At 33.9% G+C, this 24083-nt stretch overlaps 1 protein-coding gene across 6 annotated transcripts in view; it reads left to right on the forward strand.

Annotated features, from left to right (window-relative positions):
- LOC111509749 (cGMP-dependent protein kinase for) overlaps positions 1-24083 on the forward strand; it is a 509933-nt gene that overhangs the window by 361906 nt on the left and 123944 nt on the right. Inside the window, exon 1 of one of the 6 annotated variants that reach the window (XM_074175923.1) lies at positions 19011-19169. The exons of the other annotated variants lie outside the window; for them this stretch is intronic. The gene's annotated coding sequence lies outside the window, so the exon portion shown is untranslated. Of the gene's footprint in view, positions 1-19010; positions 19170-24083 lie in introns of those variants that run through there. 6 annotated transcript variants of the gene reach the window in all.

Below are 24083 nucleotides of genomic sequence, written 5' to 3' on the forward strand. Positions count from 1 at the left end.
TAACTATCAGTGTTGCAAATCATGAAACGCCTGAAATGTACACCAATTTTCACTTATATATGGTCAGTTAATGACGCCTGTATATTATTTCGTCGACCCAACTGTATCTAAGCATGAAAAATGTTGCACCCTCTTGTTAATAATGTTACAGTACTATTCATATATTAGCGTATTGATTACTAGATCATTGCTTTAGTTTCAAGTTTCCAGTTCAACTGATGAAACTACCGTGTAACGAAACGCATCTTCAATAAAAGTTTGAAGATTTTATATTATAAAACACATTGTAACATGCCGCCACCTTTTGACTAGATGTGTGAAAGCATGTGGCTAAAAGAGGTCAGTTCTTCAAGCATGCGCCATCTCTGTAACAGTAGACAAACTGTTCAACGTTGAATGTTGAATTTAACTTCTTGTGCTGCAGACATTAATTTTTGCGATCGAGTAGATAACCAACATTACACTGCTGTAAACTGAGTTGCGTACCTCGAAAGTGATGTGAGATAAAATCGATATGTGCCTGTCCATGAAAAGCTGTTATTGTCCACAGAAGAATTCATTTCACATTTTTATTTGAAGTGGTCTGCGGGTAGGTAAATCTTTTTCAGAATCAGCAATTACCCGCACTGAGAAATAATCTAACTCACTTCTTTTATCCTTGTTTTACTTATTTATTTAGCTGTAGGTAATGAACAAATTTACTAATGATTATTACTTCGAATGGACTCTGATTATTTGTTTCTAGTTTTTATAAAATGTATTTTTTTACAAATTTGAAATGAAATAAATCAAAATGCTTTTATGTGTCGACCCTACCTCTCAACGAACAAAGTTATTTTTTTTTAATTTCAAGTTCAGGAAGTTTTTTATCAATTCTCAATATAGTATTTTTCACGGGAATAGTCATTGATTTTCCATGAAATAAAACCGTTATACAATCTAAAATTACTACAAAAACATCATAATATTCGCAATATTCATAATTATTCTATAGTTCAATATATTTTTTCTGCGGTATGTTTTTCAATCAGAAAAAAAAGTGGGGCTGAATGCCAGTTCCGCGTGGATGATCAAATCTTAATAGTAGATATGATAATTTTGGGTATAGTGAGAATAGGTACCAAAGATTTTCGTATCCCCACTGCTGGTTCAGGATTGATATATTGAGCTTTTTGGTGTATTTAATTTCTGAGAGTCATGTCACATGTCACTGAGTATAGATTCAACGCCTGGAAGAAGGAAGGATATTTTACAGTATGTTCCAACCGTCTGTGTACCAGGCATTTCTGCCCAGAAGATAAACAAACTTAGAATAAGGTACTCTCAAAACAGAACTTGATATCGAACATAAATAAAACAAAAGTTGTAATAATGAAACATTGGAAACCTCGATAAAGTACATGAAACTACAAATACAAATCAACACAAGGAGAGAACAAAATCGGAAACGTTTTTAATGAAATATTAGGAGTATGATGAATTGGCAGAAAATAACTGCCATATTAGAAAGTTGATCAAAATTGTGTGGGTCAGAGAAAATCATTTGGACATCTACAGGACAATGCAGAGGACAAAGAGATAGAAAAAGGATGTGAAACAAAACTGATGGGAATAAAGAGTGCAGCCAAAGAGAATTTGGAACAACAGAGTAGACTAAAGAAATTAGTGATAAGGTTGACAGAGATGATGAGATCAACGACAAATGAGATGATTATGAATTTTTTTCATTTCAGATCACAGATTTAATGATTGAAAGGATCTGAAATCCGCAAAAGCATTTTCAATGGAATTGAAGCAGATATTATTCACGGGAATGATACACAACGTGAAAGAGCATTGATGTGAAATTTTTCTTATAAGATGATCTCTCAATCTCCATGTGACAATCTAAAGTTTTTTTTGGAAAACTTTAAAATTGATCCTTTTGCAAAATACTGAACTAATTTCTATCACAGGAAGAGTCCAATCATACTGACTTATTTCAAAAAAGTTTCCTACACCAATAAAAGGTAAAACTTGAACCTCTGTTGTCGAGTTTTCTCCGTCTCCTAAAAACGCTAACTATGTTTGTGAAACGCGCGTCGATAAGAGTAGTGCATTTCTGGTAATTGAGAAAAGTGCTTATTTTTGGATTCCATGCACTAAATAATTTAATTTCAGCTTCAGGAATTTCATTTGTTGATGAGAAGTAGTTTTTTTTAGAAAAAATGTGTTGGTTTCCTCCAAAGAAGGAAAAAAATGATAATATCAATACATACAAAGACATGCGTAGGTCACGTATAGAAATTCATGTTGGATACAAAAAAACAATGAAAGATGGTATAATATGAACAATTGAGAGTACATGTTTCGGGTGGATTTTCTCTTCTGTTTGTATCTTAAAAAAAGTTGGAGTATTCGTTGATGTTTTCAGGTCTTTCCTCTTTTCTTCGGAAGATCCCCACGCTGTATTTATTTATAGAGAAGTGAGAAGCCAAAAACTCAAAAGCTGATCTGTCTCAAAAATATTATTTTTCAATAAATGTTATATTTTTGTATTGGAGCTGAATGCACCGCTCGTTTCGTGCGCGTCACCCATAGTGTCGATGTTTATGTATGCGTCGCCACCGTTCCGCCGTCGCGTCGCCTCACCACCGCTCGGCCGTCGCTATTGTCGTGCCCGCAGCCTGAGGCTGGTATACTTACAAGAGGTTCACACACTGATCGATGGTAAAGAGAACCTTCGAAAATTTGAGTAATTTTTCATTTCGTACAAATGATGGACAACTATTTTTGAACAGAGTGAAACGATCGATCATTATTAGTTTAACAAATACCACATAAACACTTTGGGTTTGCATTTATATGTAACATAATATGCACATATACAGTGCATTTCTTTAATGTCCCCCCCCTCTTTTATTTTTTGAACAGATTAACTCAAAAAAAATTAAATTTGGGATAATGAAATTGATGCACGAATACTTTATTTTGAAGTGAAATTGACAGATGAAACTTTCAAGTTGGCGACTGGGCGCCATCTGGAAAAAAAGAATTGAATGGAAAGGGGGTCTTCACAACCCTAGAATATAATGTCAATATCTTCAACTACAACAAAATGGCGGAGCTTTCAATAGTTGTCTGAATACATTGATATTCAACTACATAATATGAGGTAATAAGCTTTAGGTCTGTTCAGAAAATGCTCGAAATGGTTGCCTTGAACTTCTTGACATATGAACAGCCTATCCAATATTTCACGCCGAACATTTTTGAACACAGTAACGTAAATATATCTGCCGTATATCCAATATTGAAGCAGGTTCAGTTTTGTACACCGTTCGTTTCAAATAGCCCCGTAAAAAAAGTCCAAAGGTGTCAAATCTGGTGAGCGGGCTGGCCATTCTGTAGGACCTCGACGGCCAATCCAACGACCGGGGAAAGTAGTATCTGAATAGTTTTTTACTTGTTCGGAGTAATGTGGTGGTGGTGCTCCATCTTGTTGGAATACAATATCCATATTGAATTCATTAGGATTCGCTTCGACGATTTCAGTGATGAGAAGGTTAACAGTAGTTTCCAGCATATTCAAATATAGTTCCCCTGTTGAATTTTGATCAATAAATAGAGGTCCTACAATATGGTTTCCTAGTATTCCTGCCCAAACGTTAACTTTTCTGGATATTGGGTATGTGTTTCCCAGAAAAAGTGAGGGTTGGTGTTCACAACAATTATGTCTGTGAACATTGCAGTTTAAAAAAATGTACATTCGTCACTAAAACAAATATTGTGGATTGCAATGGTTTCCGTCATGATTTCGCAGAATTTTGTTCTTCGGTCAGGGTCATCTTCAGTTATTTGGTGTACCATTTCAATTTTATATGGATGATACATATTCCTCTTCAAAAGTCTCCACACAGTAGACACCTCACAAAACATTCGCGTTGGAATGGACGGATGACCTGAGGGCTTTTTGTTATGTACACTACCGGTAGTTGTGAATTTGGATACAAGTTCCCTCAAATATTTTCTATAAATAGGACGATTCAGAAATTGTTCATTGAAAATCCTTTCGTTCTTGTGAAAGTTACGCGTCGCACCTTAAATAAAAATCGCTTCAATTTTTTCTTCCAATGGACTAGAATTGACCATTTTAGAGATTGTTGACGTGGTACCTTTCTACTAGTAAAACCGAAAACTAAATGAGAATATTCCAACTGAACAATGATGTTCATTGTCGTACTGACATTTTTTGTCGTTTTTATAAACAAAAAATAACTCAACAAACCTTATCGGGTTGTTGAAATTGCCATATGGAAGAAATATCGATATTATTGTGTTTGTATTCAGGAAATTATTAAATGTTCCGCAATTTATAGTAGGATTGACTTCATATTCTAGGGTTGTGAAGTATTCGCCAGGAGCTTCAAAATGATGTATCACAAGACCCCCCCTTTCCATTAAATTTTTTTTCCCAGATGGCGCCCAGTCGCCATCTTAAAAGTTTCATCTGTCAATTGCACTTCAAAATAAAGTAATCATGCATTAATTTTTTGAGTTGACCCGTTCAAAAAATGAAAGGGTGGACATTAAAGAAATGCACTGTATGTTATTTCCTCCATCGTAAATTTACACGACCCATTTTATTCACACTTGTATTCAGAATCCGTTTTGACTTTTGACATGTTCTATTGTTAACATAAAATACACGCCTTAATGAAACTGATCAGAATGTTGCAATTGTTATTCATTACTATTACGCAGAACAATCACAAGAATTATGCGACACTATTATAAAACGAATGTGCCGATTAGGTCACCACCGATATAGCTATTTCATTTATTTTCATTTATCAGGGGTCGATTCTATTCAAAGTTTACATGAAGTTATATAATTTTGAAATAACGACAGCGATTTAACATTTTCTTAGATAAAAAAATGCAACATATTCCTAACAACCTTGATCTTTTGTGACTGGTTAGCACTTCAGTCTTGAAAGTGGAGTTGGTTTTGACTTTCACTTTCGAGCGATTTGTATCGAGTATAAATTAAGTGAGTCATTTTTCATTTTAGCGAGAACGCTGATGAATTATCATTAACACCTACTGGCTTAGTCGTTAATGTATGTTTTAGCCAGAATAATTCGTGAAGTTGAATATTTAATAATTGTGGACTTTCTAAGAAACTACGAGGTGGAAGCAGAACTAAAACATAAACTAACTTGCGATGAAAAGTATCCATATTCAATATCTACTTCAAACGAACCAGAATGTTTTGGGAGGACGAACATTTATTAGCATTTATCGTGACTTGATCTTTCATGTATTTTTCTTCTAATTACAAAACACAAGCACTACAGGAAAATCTCTTAGACGCTCTAAGAGCGGTGCCTGTGCAAAAGTAGCGATTCACATTGGATTGGAATCGCTGGAGATTAAATCGATTTGGAAAAACGTTCTCAGGAAGTTTATGCCACATAAACCCAGTTCTCCAAATGAAAGAGTTCTTGAAAAGTGAAGTTCGAGATGTACTGAGTTGAACCTCGAAACGATGAGCATCCACAGTCCGTCACGTATTTCTGATATGTAAAATCAAATGTGCCAAGGCACTTGAACACTTCAAGTCAAAGTATTTATAGAAGAGAAACAAATCCCCCGACTTTTCGATTTTCCAGATTATCCAGATTATCAGGCGGATGGCTCTTTACTGGATGAATCCAGCAGTTTCAGGGTATGCCTGGATGCGGAACTCCATACATGAGAAGGTCCGATCTGAGCTTTATAAAGCATCAAAAGTAGCCGAGATGTATACAGTTTTCTGGTTCGGAACAGTGTTCCATACTTCTGTTCCAAGTTTTTGAGAAGTTTCTTTTGCAATTCCAACGAAATGATTGTGTCAAGACATATCAGCAATTAAAGAGGGATCCGGATGAAAGGAGAAAACAAATACCTGTACCATATAAACGAACAAACAAGAATATAAAATGTTCAGTTTGAGTAGAGCCATGAAGATGATAGCACAGTCTGCTATCGAAAGCGCTCGTATATAATAATTAGAAATTGTTAAAGCTTCAAATTCTTTTTGTGAACAAATGTTAATTTGAAACTTTGAACGTAAAGAAAAAATAATTGTATAAATCATATATATGACAAAAATCTAAACCTGACAAAAAAAAATTTATATTTATATCATCTTCCCAAAGAATTAGTAAAATCAGTCCTTAAAAGGAAAATGGAATGATATCTCTAAATATTGTATTTTTGTATTGATATATTCATGGAGATTTTGGAATTCATTTTCGATTCTACATATTTTAATTGTGAAGGACAATATTATAAACAAATTTTTGGCACACCGATGGGATCTAGTATCTCTCCAATTTTGTCCAGTTATGTACTAGACGAATTATTGAGAGAAACAATTCTTAAACTGAATTTTGATATACCTTTTATGAAAAGATATGTTGATGATCTTATTCTTTCTACTGTAGAAAAAGAGATTTATAGAAGTGTTCCATTTTTGGATATGACTCTTATAAGAACAGAAGAAAATGTTATAATAAGTAAGTGGTACAGGAAATCTATTTCTAGTAATAGATTCATCAATTGTCATTCATATCATCCAACTAAAATGAAATTGAACATGAATAATAACCTGAAAAAAAGAGTTATTTATACCATAAACTCCATATTTAAAGATGATTGCCTTATTACTTTAAAGAGAATTCTTATTGAAAACTCATATCCAGAAAACTTGTAAACACTTTACTTTTTAGTACTAAAACAAATTTAATTCAGACAACCTCTAATACAAACCAAGAAAACCAAGATCCAAACAAAAAATTCCGTAGCCTTCCATACGTAAAAGATTTAACTTCAAAATTAATTAATGTTCTGAAGAAAACAAATCTCAGAATTACTCACAAGAATGTTGAAACAACAAATAAATTCTTTTCAAAATTAAAAACACGTGTTAATACTGATAAAAATTATAATATCGTTTATAAGATACCTTGCAACGATTGTGATAAAGTGTATATTGGAAAGACCTCAGGACTTCTAAAAGGTCGAATTTCGTCTCATAAAAGTGATTGCAGAAGAAATGTTTCATCGTGTGCATTATCAGAACATGTAAATTCAGTATCCCACCAAATGGACTATACTAATGCTAGTATTTTAGAAATTGAACAAAATTCCTACAAACGTTCTTTTCTAGAAATGATACACATAAAGGAAGAATTAAAATCCATGAATAAAAGAACTAACTCAGTCTCAGTCAAATTTATACTTATTTGTTTAAATTAGATAATGATAATCGAAGAAGAAATAGTAATGCTGATTCTACCAGTATATAACTGATGTAAAACAAATTATCATTTTTATGTTATCAACAAATACTTGTCATTTATTGATTCATGTCAAAATTAATTTTCAAAATATTTTTCGTTTCGATTTGCTGCTAATTTTTTATATTAATCTCATGTTGAGTAAGTTATATCTGTAACGTTTTATACATATATTTTTACAATCATCTTTTCAGTTGTCCTGAAGAAGGAAATAAACATTTCCGAAAGCTTGACAAACTAGCAAAGAGTTTTCATCATTGACCTTGACGGCAACCTCAAGATACCATCTGAAAGCTTCCCATTAGAAGCTTTCGCTTCTAGTGGGAAGCTTTTTCAGGGCCTATAATTTATTGAGTTGTGGGTTTTTTGTTGCCAATGAATAAAATTACAAATCATACTTACAGTAAAAATGAGTAGAAAACAATGAATTGAACATATAAATCGACGAAAGAAAGTTAAACATTGATGGATTTTTTTTGGTTTGACAAATGTCATACCTTCACATAAATGTCCTTTTTCAATGGGAATGATGATTTGAGAATCTGAAGGGAGAGTTGATTGATTCAATTTTCATTATTATCATTGTGTTTTTTGGTTCAGTTCCAATAAGTTGCTGTATATACTGCTGAGATTATCAATGTCAGTTCTCTTATTCATACAATCAGAAGACTTGTTGATTTCAACCATTTCAAGGAAAAGGCGTTGGGAAATGTTTTTTCTGAATGTAAAACTTTGATATTGGAGTAATTTGGTTCATGTCCTGTTTCAATAGAATGTTGCGATAATGCACATGATTTCCTATTGAGCTTTATATCACTTTAATGTGAAGTTATTCTATCTTTGAGAATTCTAAATGTTGTTCCAACATAATCCAAATTACAATTGTTACAAGGAGTGTTATAAATCACATTTGACTTTTTTGTAGTATCCGTTTCATCTATCAATTTGGTATTCAAATTCTTGATAGTTTTGATATTTTTTTGGCATATTTTGATATTTTGTTCATTATGAAAAAGTTTTATGATAAATTTCCAAGATTAGGTATATATTTATAAGAGAAAGTGATGGGTGAACTATTATTAGATGCATTTATGTTGATTGTACCATGCAAGCAAAGAGTATGCATACGATCAATAAGGTCCATCCTCCCTTTTTGATGTCGATTGAAGTTTTGAAATTCGATAGAGTATTGTCATGAATGCACGACTAGGCTAGACTAGTAGGAAGACTCCCCCGGAGTCTTCCTACTATAGTTAATAACTATTCATTTCACAGAGATCTGCTCCCAATTTCTACATCCTGTGATTTCTCCTTCAGCAGTTATCCGGCTCTTTAATCAAACAGAAATTCCACTATCCCAAACATACGAATTAGCCAAAATCGTTATCTTGACTCGCTTTTGCTAGGTCAGTCTTCTTAGGCAACTCGCCTGTTAGTCCAGTTAACAAATGACATTTATTCAAGGTGTCATTCAATTCGGAAGTTTCGAAGAAGAGCCGACAAAATTGCAAAAGTTATAATAAACAATTGTGTGAATGAAGTAAAAAGTTTTTTGCAAATATCTCAAAAGCGAATTGAGATATCGGAATTTTGAAAAAAATCTCAAAGTGCAGGAAAACCCCTTTAAAAAGTCTGGCATCACTAAAATGTACTAGCAAAATTTATGAAACCATACTATAATATATATGAATTGAAGGGGTAATATTTTTAGGAGTGATTAATTTTTGGGAATGAATTTATTACCATTCATTCAAAGTAGAACTCATGTTCAAACTGAGCAGAGAAAAGTATCATCTGTATAATTCAGTGTTCATATAGAAGTATTCGTTTCGAAAGAATTTTTTCTTTCGTGTAATTCAATGTTTATATGAAAGAAGCTGTTTCAGGAGGACTTTCTTTCAGTTTGTGTCTGAAAGTTACTTCTTTGCATGATCTACACATCCATGTATAGAGTTACTTATTTTCAAATTGATTACTTCCTTCCTTTCTTTGGAAGATTCTCTCATCCATTTTTTTTGTGTAAAGATGGAGTAGTAGAAAGCCAAAAACTTTCTTTCCCAAAAATATATGTACTATATATTCATTACGTATAATTGTGAAAGTGGTAGACACACGAAAAAACAATAATTCGCTTATGAAAATATGTATACAGCACTTTTTAATAACAATCGAATAAAGCAGCAAAAAGTTATCATTAGTCCTACTACCATGTTTTTCCATAAAAAAAACAAAAGCTACATAATAATATTTTTGTTCTCTCATATTGTTGAAAAAATGGTTATAAACAAATGCAAGAGACAAAAACATTTTTTTTTTGGAATATATCTTTGATAAAATACCGAAAATGTATTTATTACATTTTTTTTCACTGAATATTCATATTAAAAAATCATACTCCAAAATCTCAACAGATATGGTGTAGGTGGGGTACTACTGGAGTGGATTAGTAGTTATCTCACGAATAGAACTCAAATGGTTAGAGCAAATTATCACTACTCCACGTTATTCGAAGTAACCTCTGGTGTTCTTCAGAGGTCACACCTTGGTCCCTTATTATTCAATTTATTTAATAACTACATTATTCATTGCTTCTGGCACACCAATGCACTATTATTTGCAGATGATTTAAAACTCCCTCTCCCTGAAAACTAGAAGGAAACAGAGTGATCTGACACTACTTTTCGATGTTATTAACAGCAAATTCAGTTGTGCTGAACTCCTAGAAAAAATTTATCTACATATTCAAAACCGCTCAACTCGACAGCAACAAAACTTTTATGTACCATTTAATATTTTGAACCACACATTCAATGACTGCATTCCAAGAATCTTACGATTAGCCAATAGTAACGTTGATCTTGAGATGTTTAATATCTCCTTGCATGTTTGAAGGTGATTGACAATGTTTCGTGATGAATTTCACTAGTTCGGACTTCCATTGTCTACTATATAAAATGATTTGAAATCCCTGAAACAAGTAAAAAAGAATAATTAAAAAAGAATAGCTGAAAATAACAATTATATTAAGCAAAAATAAACCTGGAATGAAATGATAGTGAAATAACCTAAAGTAAAAATATAAAAATTAAAGGAATGAAAAAAGAAAATAATAAAAAAGTGTAGAGATTCCAAGTCACGTTAGTTCACGACGTTTCGATTGTTGGTATCTACAATCGTCTTCGGGTGATGACTGAACTGATTCCTCCGAGAGATGACTATTTTATAGGTCGTTGAAATACTTTCACTTTCTCTGCTTTCCATTCCATTCCATTTCCATTTCTCTCCGCTCCACTGATTCCGTGAGAGATGACCGTTTTGGCGGGATTTGGCCATTTTTCGTTTGATGATGGGTTTCCATATGTTTCGTATTTCTACGCTGGCCTGGCTCAATACGTTGTTGGACAACATGTATGCGGCTTCCTTAAATTTTCTCCTAAACCAATGTTCCTCTCTGTGCAAGATCTCAGCTTGGGACCACTCGATGTTGTGTTGATGGGTCCAAACATGGTCTGCTATTCCTGATTTGTTGGTTTCTCCTCGCTGTGTGTGCTTCTTGTGCTCGGCAATGCGAATATTCAATGGCCTCTTAGTTTCACCAATATACGATTTTCCGCACTCACAGGGTATCCGGTAAATGCAATTCTTGGAATCGCAGTCCGCGTTTGGGGGCCTGGTTTTCGTGAGGCTGCTACGGATAGTGTTACCGGATCTGAAACAGGTTCTGATGTTGTACTTGGAACCAATTCTTCTTATCCTCTCCGATAATCCTCTGATGTAGGGAAGTGCAAGCACTGGTTGTGACGGCTTCTCTTCCTTGCGAGGCTCCTGCTGTCTTTTAGCCAAAGTCTTTTCTACCATCGCTTTGGAGTATCCATTCCGCTGAAGATCATTTTTGATGATGTCTAGTTCCTTCTCGAGACCTTCCTTTGTATTACAGAGCCCAAAAGCACGGTCTAATAGAGTCTTTTTGTCGATTGATGGTGGTTGGATTCGTGGTTCAGATACTGTCCCGTATGAGTGGGTTTTCGGTATACAGATGTTTCTCACTTAGTGTCGGTCCTCTTCACCAAAACGTCTAAGAATGGCACTTCGTTGTGGATTTCCTTCTCCATTGTGAAAGTGATGGAAGGTCTCACGCTGTTGATGTGTTTCAGGAAGGTGTCTAGTTCAGTCTTCCCATGGTTCTATATTATGAAGGTGTCGTCAACATATCTCAACCAGACTCGAGGTTTCTTGTGGGCTTCTTCAATGGCCAGAGTTTCAAACCACTCCATATATATGTTGGCTATGACTGGTGAAAGTGGCGATCCCATTGGCAGTCCCTCATCTTGTGTAAAGAATTCGTCCTTCAGTTGGAAATAACAGTTTCGTACACAGCATCCTAGTAATTCCATAATTACTTCTATAGGTAGATTCGTTCTCTCTTTCAGGTTCCCATCTTCGGATAGCTTTCTCTGTATGATTTGGAGTGCTTCTTCGACCGGAACGTTGGTGTAAAGGCTTTCCACGTCGAAACTAATTAGTTGATCTTTCTGTGTAACCTCAATTGACCCTAGTAGTTCGACAAAATGCCTTGAATTCTTCACAAAAGACGATGTTTTTCCTTGTAATGGTTGTATTAAGGGAAGTAAAAATCTAGACAAGTTTTGAGTAGCCGAATCTCTGGAGCTGATGATCGGTCTAAGCGGAACGTCCTTCTTGTGGATTTTGGGTAGACCATACAAGTGAGGGGGCTTACTGTGGTGCGGTGTTAGCCATGATCTTTCCTTGTCCGAAAAATAGACTTGGTGTTTTTTCAAAATCTGGTACAACTTCGTTTCGATTGATGCAGTAGGGTCCCGTACGATCTTTGTGTATCGTCCCTTCTGCAGAACCTCTTCAATCTTCTGTTCGTAGAGAACGGTATCCATTACCACAGTAGCGTTTCCTTTATCTGCAGGTAGGATCTTGATGGTGTTGTCTCTACGTAGGCCGTTCAGAGCTCTACGTTCTTCCTTGCTGATGTTAGATGTTGGAACTGGTTCTTGATCCAACTGTTCTCTAATTTTCCATCTGAACTCTTCTGCCTCGGTCTGGTCAATACTGCAATGGAATCCACCAGTTCCCTTATTGACCAGACCGAGGTAGAAGAGTTCAGATGGAAAATTAGAGAACAGTTGGATCGAGAACCAGTTCCAACATCTAACATCAGCAAGGAAGAACGTAGAGCTCTGAACGGCCTACGTTTGTTTGTTTGTTTGTTTATCTGTAACTCTCAAGCTCGGAATCTGTATTTGACAGAATTATCGACATTATTGCTTGATCTATTCGCGGGCAGATGGCGCTGCACGTAAGATCCTTGATATATTGACATTATTGCTTGATATATTGGCGGGCACTATTTCTTCATTTGAAAAAAATATTTTTTTATTGCTGCCTCATTTGTAACCCTCCTTTGCGCGCCTACTGCCTTGGGCTTGGAAGATGATTTTCAGACTCCGTCTCCGGAATCGGAAAATATCAATGATCATTTTCATTAACAACTAGTACTACGTTGCTGTGTCGCTGCTGTTTCAATGTTTTGACAGAATCAGAATCAACGAACTTAGGCGGGCGCAGCGTTACAGAACATTGCTTTCAAAAAAAATGTTCTACAGCGCCATCTAGTAGCGAGTTACAGAAAATTGTATAGCCTATAAACCTTCTCTATGAAAAATTACTTATACATGTCAAGTTTCATCACGATCGGTTGAGTGATGTAGAAGTTTATCACTTACCAACCAACCAATCAAACGTTTTTATATATTAGATATACGGCTGATTGATCCCAAAGTTTAGATAAAATAAATATAGTTTAAGAAGACTGAAAATCACGCTTATATAGCATACGAAACTAAAAATGAAAAATGAATATAGTTTAAAAAAATAAAGAACACGCTTTTGAAGAACATCGAACTAAAAAGTTAAAAATATTTTTTTAGTAAGCTTAAAACAATAACGAACGAAAAATACTATTATATTCTATTATATGCTAGTATATTATTGTGAAAAAAGCGCCCGTCGCTTTTTTCACAATAATTCTAGTATTTTTCGTTCGTTATTATTTTATGTTTATTTAAAAATAATTTAACTTATTAGTTAAAGCGTTCCAGAGGTGAAGTGGGACTTTTTTTAGTAAATTTTTTGCTCTGAGAATTTTTTTATATTTCAAATCGCTCAAATAGTTTCTGAAATTGTTTAAGTGAAACTTCTTTACGCGCGTTTGATTTGGGAAATAAGCTACGTTTCGTGTATTACTATAGGGGCAAGAGAGAGAGAGAGAGGTACGACCACACATTTACCGTCGAGTAGGTTCTGAAGAATTAGGAGAAAACTATCATACGTTGACACTAATTTTAGCCGCAGATTTCAATGTTAAATTCGCGTCCGAAAATAAACAGCTCTTGGTGAACTTTCTACAAGATGAATCAGAACTACTAATCAATAATAACCGAAAACAACCTACCACAAGACATGGAACAACAATCGATGCAGTTTTCTATAGATATCTTTCTATTTTTCATTCGAAAACATATTTATCTCATTTCTCATACCATACCATTTCATTATGAAAAGATGACATTTTATTTTATTTTATTTTCCAATCAGATTTAACAGCCTAATTACATGGAAATTCTTATTACAAATTAATTGTGTGAGCTTACTTCTACACATATACACTGAAAGATTTATTTTCAAACTTATTTTCTACGATCACAGTTATATTTGTAATAAATAACTAGTAACATCATATCTGAAACCTGAGAAGGAATAACTGAAATCAAAATTTTTTAATAAAACATTAATTTCATTTGCTTTACGGAAGCATGGTTTAGAGAGGACTCAGAGCAGTTATTTTCTTACTTGCCTTGGGTAGTTTAAAGAGGATTGGACTTCTTGTAGGATACTGAGGAATATTAAAATCAATGAGTTCGAGTATGTTTATATCTGTAATATTGTTGTTACTTACCTTGTATAAAAACATTTTTTGTGTTGCATCCCGACTAATATAAAGAGATGATATTTTGACATGCTGCCTCAAATTCATTGATCTTACTTTTGTGTGATCCGGCTAACAATGTTTTTTTATAGTATAGATATCTGAGTAACCTATTTTGTATTTTTTCCAAATGAGCGAACCAAATTTTAATATTGGCCTTACAAGTGTGATATAAAGTGTTTCATCGTGAATACGTTCACAAACGAATAGTTAGAACTTAATAAATCCCAAAATTTTGTTAGCCCTTTTACAAATTTAAATGCCAAGATCTTTCACTTCATTTTTTCTGTTAAAGAAACTCTCCATTTGTGTAACTAAATTGCATGGATTTTTCTCGCAAAGAAAAAGTAACGATATCACATTTATCAATATTGAAGTATAATTTATTTTCTGAATTGAACGGGTTATACATATATTTTTTTTATATATAAATAGGTAATGAATGTCATTACGATGTCATCGATGACATAAGCAGATCAAGCTAATTCCGTGACATTAAAAAATCGTAATGCGTGAATGAATTGAGTGTATTTTCTATAATGTTATCCAATTTGGTACTGAAGAGCCTTAGGGCAAGTGTCTTAAGGCGAAACACGGTGTATACCAGTGAGGGTGACAGTGTTCCATGTGAGTACAATTTATCACCATTCATTCAAAGTAGAACTCTCGTGAATGATATCTGATTCTTATTCCACAACAAATGTTTGAAATACAAACTGAGTAGAGAAAAGTATCTTCTGTATAATTCAGTGTTCATATAGAAGTATTTCTTTCGAAAAAAAAATTTTCTTTCGTGTAATTCAATGTTTATATGAAAGTAGCTGTTTCAAAAGGACTTTTTTTCAGTTTGTGTCTGAAAGTTGCTTCTTTGCATGATCTACACATCCATGTATAGAGTTACTTATATTCAAATTGATTACTTCCTTCCTTTCTTTGGAAGATTCTCTCATCCCCTTTTTTTGTATCAGATGGAGTAGTAGAAAGCCAAAAACTTTCTTTCCCAAAAAATTAATCACTCCTAAAAATATAACCCCTTCAATTCAAATAAGATTCCTCTTGGCTGGAATTAAATCAAATAGGTGAATGAATGTAACTACGATGTCATCGATGACATAAGCAGATCAAGCTTATTCCGTGACATTCAAAATCGTAATTCATGAATGAAGTGTGTGTATTTTCTATAATGTTATCCAATTGGGTACTGAAGAGCCTTGGGGCAAGTGTGTTAAGGCGAAACATCGGTGTATACCACTGAGGGTGACAGTGTTTCATGTAAGGGCAATTTATTACCATTCATTCAAAGTAGAACTTTTGTGAATGATATCTGATTCTTATTCCACAACAAATGTTTGAAATACAAACTGAGTAGAGAAAAGTATCTTCTGTATAATTCAGTGTTCATATAGAAGTATTTGTTTCGAAAGAATTTTTTTCTTTCGTGTGATTCAATGTTTATATGAAAGTAGCTGTTTCAGGAGGACTTTCTTTCAGTTTGTGTCTGAAAGTTTCTTCTTTGCATGATCTACACATCCATGTATAGAATTACTCATATTCAAATTGATTACTTCCTTCCTTTCTTTGGAAGATTCTCTCATCCCCTTTTTTTGTATCAGATGGAGTAGTAGGAAGCCAAAAACTTTCTTTCCCAAAAAATTTATTTTCTATCATCCAATTATATTCTATCAATGTCTTTTTGTACTGCAACACAATCTCTGACGGTTTGAATTTCTTTAAAGCATCTGAAATCATCTGCAAAATGAAGCCCTTTAGAAAAATGTAAACTTGATGTTAGATCAGTGATAAATAAAACAAATAGCAAAGACCCCAAGTCTGATCCCTGTGGGACACCCGAGTTGATTTCAAAGGTATCAGAGTATATACCATTATATCCGACTACAAAGTCACGATTCTGGAGATAATTATTGATAAAACCATGGTTGATACCAATTTTGTTGAGGTTTGAAAGCAATATGTCATGATCAACTTTATCGAAAGTTTTCGAGAAATTTGTATAAATCGTATTGAGTTGCTGTTCATTCTCAAAAGTTTTGTAAACATCATTGGTGAATAGGAATAAATTAGTATTTATAGATTTTTCATTGACAAAACCATGTTGCCACTCATCAATAGTATCTTGAGCATGAAAATAAATTTTGTTATATAGGATTTGCTCAAACAATGGGCTTGTTTCATGATTTTTGGTTTATAGTTCACTTGATAGAATTTCTATTAAAATTTCTATTGACCAATAGGAACAATAGAAATAATCAACATTGCCAAATTGTAAAATTCACGAAGCCTATAATTATCAATTCAATTATGGAAGTGTATATGAACCCGTTAACCTTTCAATTAATAAAAAAAATTCCACATGGAATAAAATGTACACGAAAAATCATGTTTGGAAATAAGTTATATACCTAAAATCAGTATACAAAGTCGAAAGATCACAAAATATTTACCTAAACTATGATTTTATGCATTATTTAATAATATACAGTTACGAAAATCAAAAAATATAGCAAACTGGATTGAAGAATCAAATATTCAATTTATTCTACAATCCTCAATCTGTACAACTACAAATTATTAAAAAAAGACGATTCCTATATACATACCTGTTTCTAATATTGCTACTAAATTTAATCTGTTGAATCTTCCAAAACTTGAGAGGAAGGTTGAATGAGGTCAAGTATTGACAAAATTGATTATAATCGAACTGATCCAACAAAAGCTTCTGAGGTAATACCATTAACCATATAATAAAATTTAGTGAAGTAAAATGAAAAGCATTTGAATTTTTTGCAAAAATATTAATTTTTCACCCATTTTTTGTCATCATTTTATCTTTTGGGAAACTAAACTTATTATATGAAATAACTCACCTATTAAAACCAATGCGCTTTCTGTTTTCTTGTGCCTTTCCACACAATTGAAATCAGCACAAGAATGAACCATATTAATATTCAAATATATCTGTTTTAAAAACTTTTAAAACACATACAAACTAAACTCGATGAAAAAACGAATTGTTACTACTCGAACTGTCAGCTAAGAAAAAGTTAAAACTCAATGTTGCAAAAACAAGAAGAATAGATCCGATATGACATACATTAATAAACCAATAAATTGTGTTATGGGTACTCTATTTTCCTGAGAAAATGAATGATCAATTAAAATTTTCTGTAATTATTCATTCATTTCTTTAAAGCCAGCAAAAAAATAAATATTCAATAATAAGATCGCTCAAATCCTCGAATCAAGCAAAAAATTGGACAATAATATTTGCCTTGATAACTGATATAGTACAAGTTATATCTAAATATGATTCTAGATACAATTAAACGATCTGTATTTTCAGATGGTTTTCGAATGCTCATGAACCCTAATAAAATAAATCAATTATGCATTCATGCCACCCACCAAAAATAAAAAATTCAATGTTACTGGTATATTAACCATATTGTCATTCAGTCAGCCAGCGCCCTCTGTAGTGTATGCGACAATGTGCTCTTTCTAATGTCAATGGTTTCCACACATAACTTCATATTTTCGTCAAAATAATTTCAAAATGAATGTTGAGCCTAGTTTTGTTAAAGCTGACTCCGACACCTTACCAAAAGTCGATTTTGAAATGATCAATGAATTTTACTTGAAAAATTTGCAATACTTTGGTACCGAAATGAAGAATGAAAAATTGAAACGGTAGGTGGTATATTTAGTAGGTCCCTTTTATTTGTATGACATTCATTTCAGACTTTGTCTTTTATCAAAGGATGGAATGTTTTGATTTAATTTTTATTTTAGCTCGGCCAACTGAAGAAAACCATAGATCTCTTGAGTTTCGTTTTTTGGAACACTGAAAAACTTTTGGTCTGGTATGGATGATCTGTTTTTACAACTAGGTATAAAACATATATCAACCTTTTTGGTGGTAGTAATGCTAAAATTCAATCCAAAAATAACCTAAAAAAATATTTTTCGGAATGTAAACTAATGCCACGGAATATGCAGCAAAATAGGCACCCGCCGAGACCTACCTTTTACAGAAAAAACCTTTTTAATTAGATAATTGTAATAGTTGTATTCACACCGAGTTGACAACAATAATAAAAATGGCATCTGTCAAATTGGATCATCAGATCTGTGATTGGATATTAAAAACCAATACACTTGGCAACTCCGCTCTAGACACGATCAAATTTTATTGGTGAACAGACACGCGGCCAATTTAAATTCTTGCTTTTCGAATTGTTCTTTTTTCTGCAAATATAAAGAGATCTTGAGACCGATTAGGCTTGATACGTATAATATACCCCTAACTCGATCAGTCTTTGCCAGTATCATTTTCCATAGCATGCCCATTTTGCCGGTGCGCATATTATGGAAATTCCCCTATAATTAGTGATATGTAATTTTTGTAATTTTTGCGTGATTTTCTTCTAAAGTTTCAAAACATTTTCAAGAGGTCTCTCCGATATTACACCTCGATCATGATTTTCGAACTTGGAGGACAGATTTTCGATAAAATGGCACTTGGGAACTGGACTAATAGTCTTCTTCGGCCACACGGCTATGTCCAGCGAGAATCTAACTTTCCTGTCTACTCTTTTCTTTCCTGCAGCCAGCAGGAGTCGCGGCATCGTTTCAGTCTCAATCGAGCATCGCGGCTGTGCGCGCAGGCAGTTGTTCGCCTTCTCGAAAAACCTCGTGCTTCTGCAATGTAGTTCCGTCATCGAAAAACAAAAAAGTACAACAGAAATATCGGCCTGTCGGTGACGATTCGAAGACGTTTCCAGTTACTTCTAGGATTTAGTTCGATTTGCGTAAGTTTCGACAGTGGCCTGTTTAGCGTTAAGAGGCATAGCCGATTTGATTTCTTCGTTCGAATTGCTTTCGTTTTTCCTTTCAAGGTAAATGGTCGTTTCGCAAAGTGAGCGCGGCGTTTTCTTTTGTTTCTCAACAATACGCGGGTTTGGTTTTGCACGAATGTTGTTGTTGGTGGGTCCAGAGGCGATACTTCGCGACTTATTTCACAGTTTGTTTCAGCAGGAGGCCAATGCCTTGAAGTAGAATGATAATAATAATAATAGATTGTGCAGTAGGACACAGGAAACCATTTTAGAATTTCTACTTCGTCTACAAAATGTATACAGATAATATCAAGAATGGACACCCTGTATGAACTGTGTCTGACTTGTCAAAAAACTAAAACTAGTTACGGAAAATTCAACTCCAACTATCACATGTAACAATTAGACTTTTATCTAAAATTATAAAAACATTACAAAATAAAAAATGAAAATTCACTTATTTATATCAGACTTCTAGAAATTGATTCACACTATAACAGGTATTGATTGAGTGTACTTAGTTTTCCAAACTTTTTTTTTTTATTGAAACATTTGATTCCAATATAATCGGGAGAACTTTCACAGGTTGATAACCTTGAGAATGGTTCATATAAATTCAGGTTTAGGGTAAAACTTCAAGTTCCTTCAATAATGCGCTGCAGTAGTCTCGGGGGGTGAGCTTAGAATATAGCTCTAAAAGTTTTCTTTTTGGAAATGAAAACCCTCTCAAGGTGAGATGAGAAACCCCAAAATATCAATCCATGTTGCAGTATTGACGGAGTCAGTCCAATTAGATCAGCCTCATTTTCTCCAGCGATACCCTGTTTCTGACATTCACTGCTCGATTTTGAACACACTGTTGCGATGTGAGGATCCACATCTACTTCATATCCAGGACTACTCCACGAAACTTCACGGTATCTCTGCTCTGGACTGACTTTTCATCTACGTGTAAGTAGAGATCGCGATCGTTAACCACATTTGTCTATAAAAAAATGTATATAATACGTTTTTGTAGCATTCAATGAGAGACCGTTGTCACCACAGTAATTTTTGAGCTGTGCAGAAGCTTCGTTGCTAGTTGATACAAGTTCTTTGATATGCCGGCAAGTCATTATGAAATTGGTGCCTTCTACGTACATTATAGTATAAGAAGCTGCTCAAATCGTTTATAATTATAATGAAAAATATAGGCCCCGATGTAGAACCTTGTGATACTCCTAATTCAATTTGTTTCGTATCCGACCTCATTCCTTCTGTCATGTAGTTTGTTGGTGATTCTGAAGATATAATGCATCCCAATCATGAGTGATACTCCAAATACCCTTGAGTTTAAAAAGTAGTAGCTGATGATCAATAGTATGGAAGGCTGGACTTAGGTCATAGAACAGGCCTGAAGTATTATTTTTCTATCGAGTCAATAAATCAATCTAATTGATTATTAGTTTTGTTTTCTGGAAGCGAGAGATGAGTTGAAGCCTCTCCGTCTTAAAGAAGTGAGTAGGGATCTTATTTATCTATCTTAAATTCTTCGAATACTTATAAAAAGTGTTTTCTTCTTAGACTAATGATTGTGTGTTTTTGGGTTTTTCCGCAATCTGGAAAATTATATAATAATTGGATGGAGAAGTATGTACAGGTGTGGAAAAAACAAACTAAGTGTATCTATCCATCTATAAGAGATTTTGAAACTGAAACGAACCAAAAAATAACTGCACTAATTTATCAGGGGATACATCAAAAAATGATACTAAAATCTTCATCTCGCAACAGTACCTACATCCTTGACCTTCTCTATGAAATTATGTAATTGAGGGAGTTTCGAGCTGTTTGGTTTGCCAATCAGCAACTTCATGAGTAGAGGAACTAATACGGTTCTCAAACCGTATATTGTCAATAGTGACTGTAGGATCAGAATTCTGAAGACTCCTGTTCAAAGCCGGTGTAATCAAATGTTGACACTTCTTGAATGCGTTTTACACTTTTGAAACCATCTTAGGCATTGGGTTCCTTGGTAGTTTCTCATATGGGCCGTCCTCAAAGAAATTTTGTGTACTTTCTGGAGCAGAATCAGTATTCTGAAGGAAAATCTGCAAAAAATACCTGAAGAGTAATCCAGTCCGTGAGATTGAATGTTTTTTCTGATCAATCGGAATATTACTTTTCTAGTTTATAAACTTATATGAATAATGCATACGAAACAAAATATAAGTGTTTGAATGTATTTAACTAGAATTGTTAACTTAGTTTTTATTTTTACTCACTCTACACGATTATGTCGTATTTTTTCATAGAAACATATTGAAATTCCTTCTATTTTTATTATCCGATTTAGGATGCAAGTGAGACCATACGTTAGACACACTGCTAATATTTCTGTAATCCGTTTTACGCGAATTACGTTTGTAACTTGTTCTTCGTTAATTACTAAGACATATGGCTGATTTGTTATTTCATTTAATTTTTATTTTTACTCAAAGACCACACGATTATGTCGTATTCTTTAATAGAATCGTAATAAAATTCCATCTATTTTTATTATCATCCGATTCAGGATGCCAGTGAGACCATACGTTAGGCACACTCCTAAGATTTCAGTAATCCATTTTATTATGCGAATTACGTTAGTAACTTGTTCTTTGTTAATTACTGACATGTGGCTGATCTGTTATTTTATTAGTTTCATCTGTTTTTGTTTACGTTAAACACCTTTTCATAACAACCTCGCGTAATGCAACTTAATTTTATGTCAGGTGAAGGACCTTATTCTATATTCCCACAATTACTTTTATCTATGTTACGCCATGTGATCAGTGCTACTGATTATGTTAGGATATCCTTGAATCATATTATGATAACAATGAGGTTATCCATTTATTTTATTTGGATGATCTTGAAATTTATACTTCATGAAAAAGAATCTTCATTGAATCTTGGTGGTGTGGAATATGGGATAGATAAAAATGCAACGGTACGTCTTAAGATAGAATAAACAAATAGAAGATCTAAGATAGAACTACCATACACCCGAGAGAACTATAGAGTAATTCTTTCTTGGTGTGGCACAACGGTACTTACTGGTAATTGCTGCAAAGATCACTCTTCATGGCAGGTAGCACCAGCTCTGACAGATCTGTTCATTGGAACTGAAAAAGAGAAACAAAACTGCTGCTGCTTATGTACCAGCTGTTGTGATATTACTCTACTTCTTTGAAGCACAGTAAGTGGACACGAGAAGTGCTTCACCAAATTGACGTGGACACTTTCAAAAGGATGCATCTTTATAGGAGTTTGCTTTCGAAATCGGCTGATTCGTTGTTATACTCATCCCGAAATTAGAAGTTGGTGGATCTTAATAGTATGGAATTTGGGATAGATGAAAATGCAACGGTACATCCTAAAAAAGAATTAACAAATAGAAGCTCCTAGATGAAACTACCATACATCGGAGAGTACTATGCTTCTTTCTTGGTATGTAACAACGGTACTCACTATAGATAATTGCAAAGTAGCACCTCCTCTGACAGATATGGTCCTTGAAACTGTAGAAGAGGTACCATATGTACCACTTGTTGCAATATCACTGTATTTCTTTGGAGCAGAGTAAGTGGACACAACGAATGCTTTACCAAATCAACGTGAACAGTCTCAAAATGATGCATCTCTATACGAGTTTGCTTTATACTTATCTTGTTATACTTGTCTCGGAAATTAGAAGGTAGTGGACTTTTCAGTTTGAATTCTTCAGTATATCCGAGAACCTCTCCTCTACTGTCTTCAGATAAGATGACCTGAGTAAGCTTAATGATCAAGGGTACTATCATAGTCTGCAAAGATGCTGTCTTTGATACCTTGGTCTATTGGTAGGTACTTGATGATGCGCTCTCCATATTCATATATACATTGACATGAAGGCTATATTTCCATTTTTGACAGTATCACGGTATTGACGAGACACTGATGTTGTCTAATACCCAGTGAATACTGAATCCATTGTGGAGGATGAGTGCCAAATTTATGATAACTACTCAATTTCCTATCCTCGTCGACCATCAAAGTAAAACAAAATTCGTTATCCATTTTTCAGTTCCGGGTGAGACGATTATCGTCGCGGGAATTTTTTTATACGCAATTATTTATGGTAATTGTGAATATTTCATTTTATCAACAGTTTCCCATCCTTCCTAGTACTAGAGTATAATGTTAAATATGGTTCTGTATGGACATACACCAATTGTATTTCAGATACCTGTCAAAAGGTACCAAAAGATGATTCCAAGAATGATGTGTATTTATTCTATGACCCAGTCACTCCTACTGCTATGACAATTGTTTTATTATGATAATGATCAATTCGGGACTCATCATTCCAAAATTCTGTGGGCATTAAGGCATGTATAAAGGATTATATATGTATTTTTCAAATTTGAATTTCAATAGGTTCTTTTTTCCTTTTTTTATTCCGAAAATGAAATAGCCTCAAAGAAGCGGTTAGCAAAAGAGAGCGTGACGTCACCAGATATACGAAATGCGGAGCCTGCTATTAATCTTCATCAGTTTTAGTTGTTTTTGTATAAGCAGTGTGAAGGATCAATTATTCATTGGTTATTTGAATTTATCTGCCTATATTATGGAAGTATGGAGAAAAGGAAAGTCCCAAGAAAGTATTGGTGTACCTACTTATTTAACCCGAAATCCCCTAAACAAATTGTATGTGAAAAATCTAGTTAGGTAGATGTTTTTGTTGCTAGCATCATTTTAATGAAATTACAACGCTCGTATTTCAAAGTAATAATAAAATGAATGAATTTATACTCATCAATGAATAGGATGGACAAAACTTTACTTATCACCTGAGCAAACCAATACACCCAAATATATCTCTTC

Source organism: Leptinotarsa decemlineata, unplaced genomic scaffold, assembly GCF_025532065.1.
Source record: "Leptinotarsa decemlineata unplaced genomic scaffold, Ldec_3_MD MMD2_tig00001393_RagTag_RagTag, whole genome shotgun sequence".
In the NCBI taxonomy this organism is placed as follows: Eukaryota; Metazoa; Arthropoda; class Insecta; order Coleoptera; family Chrysomelidae; genus Leptinotarsa; species Leptinotarsa decemlineata.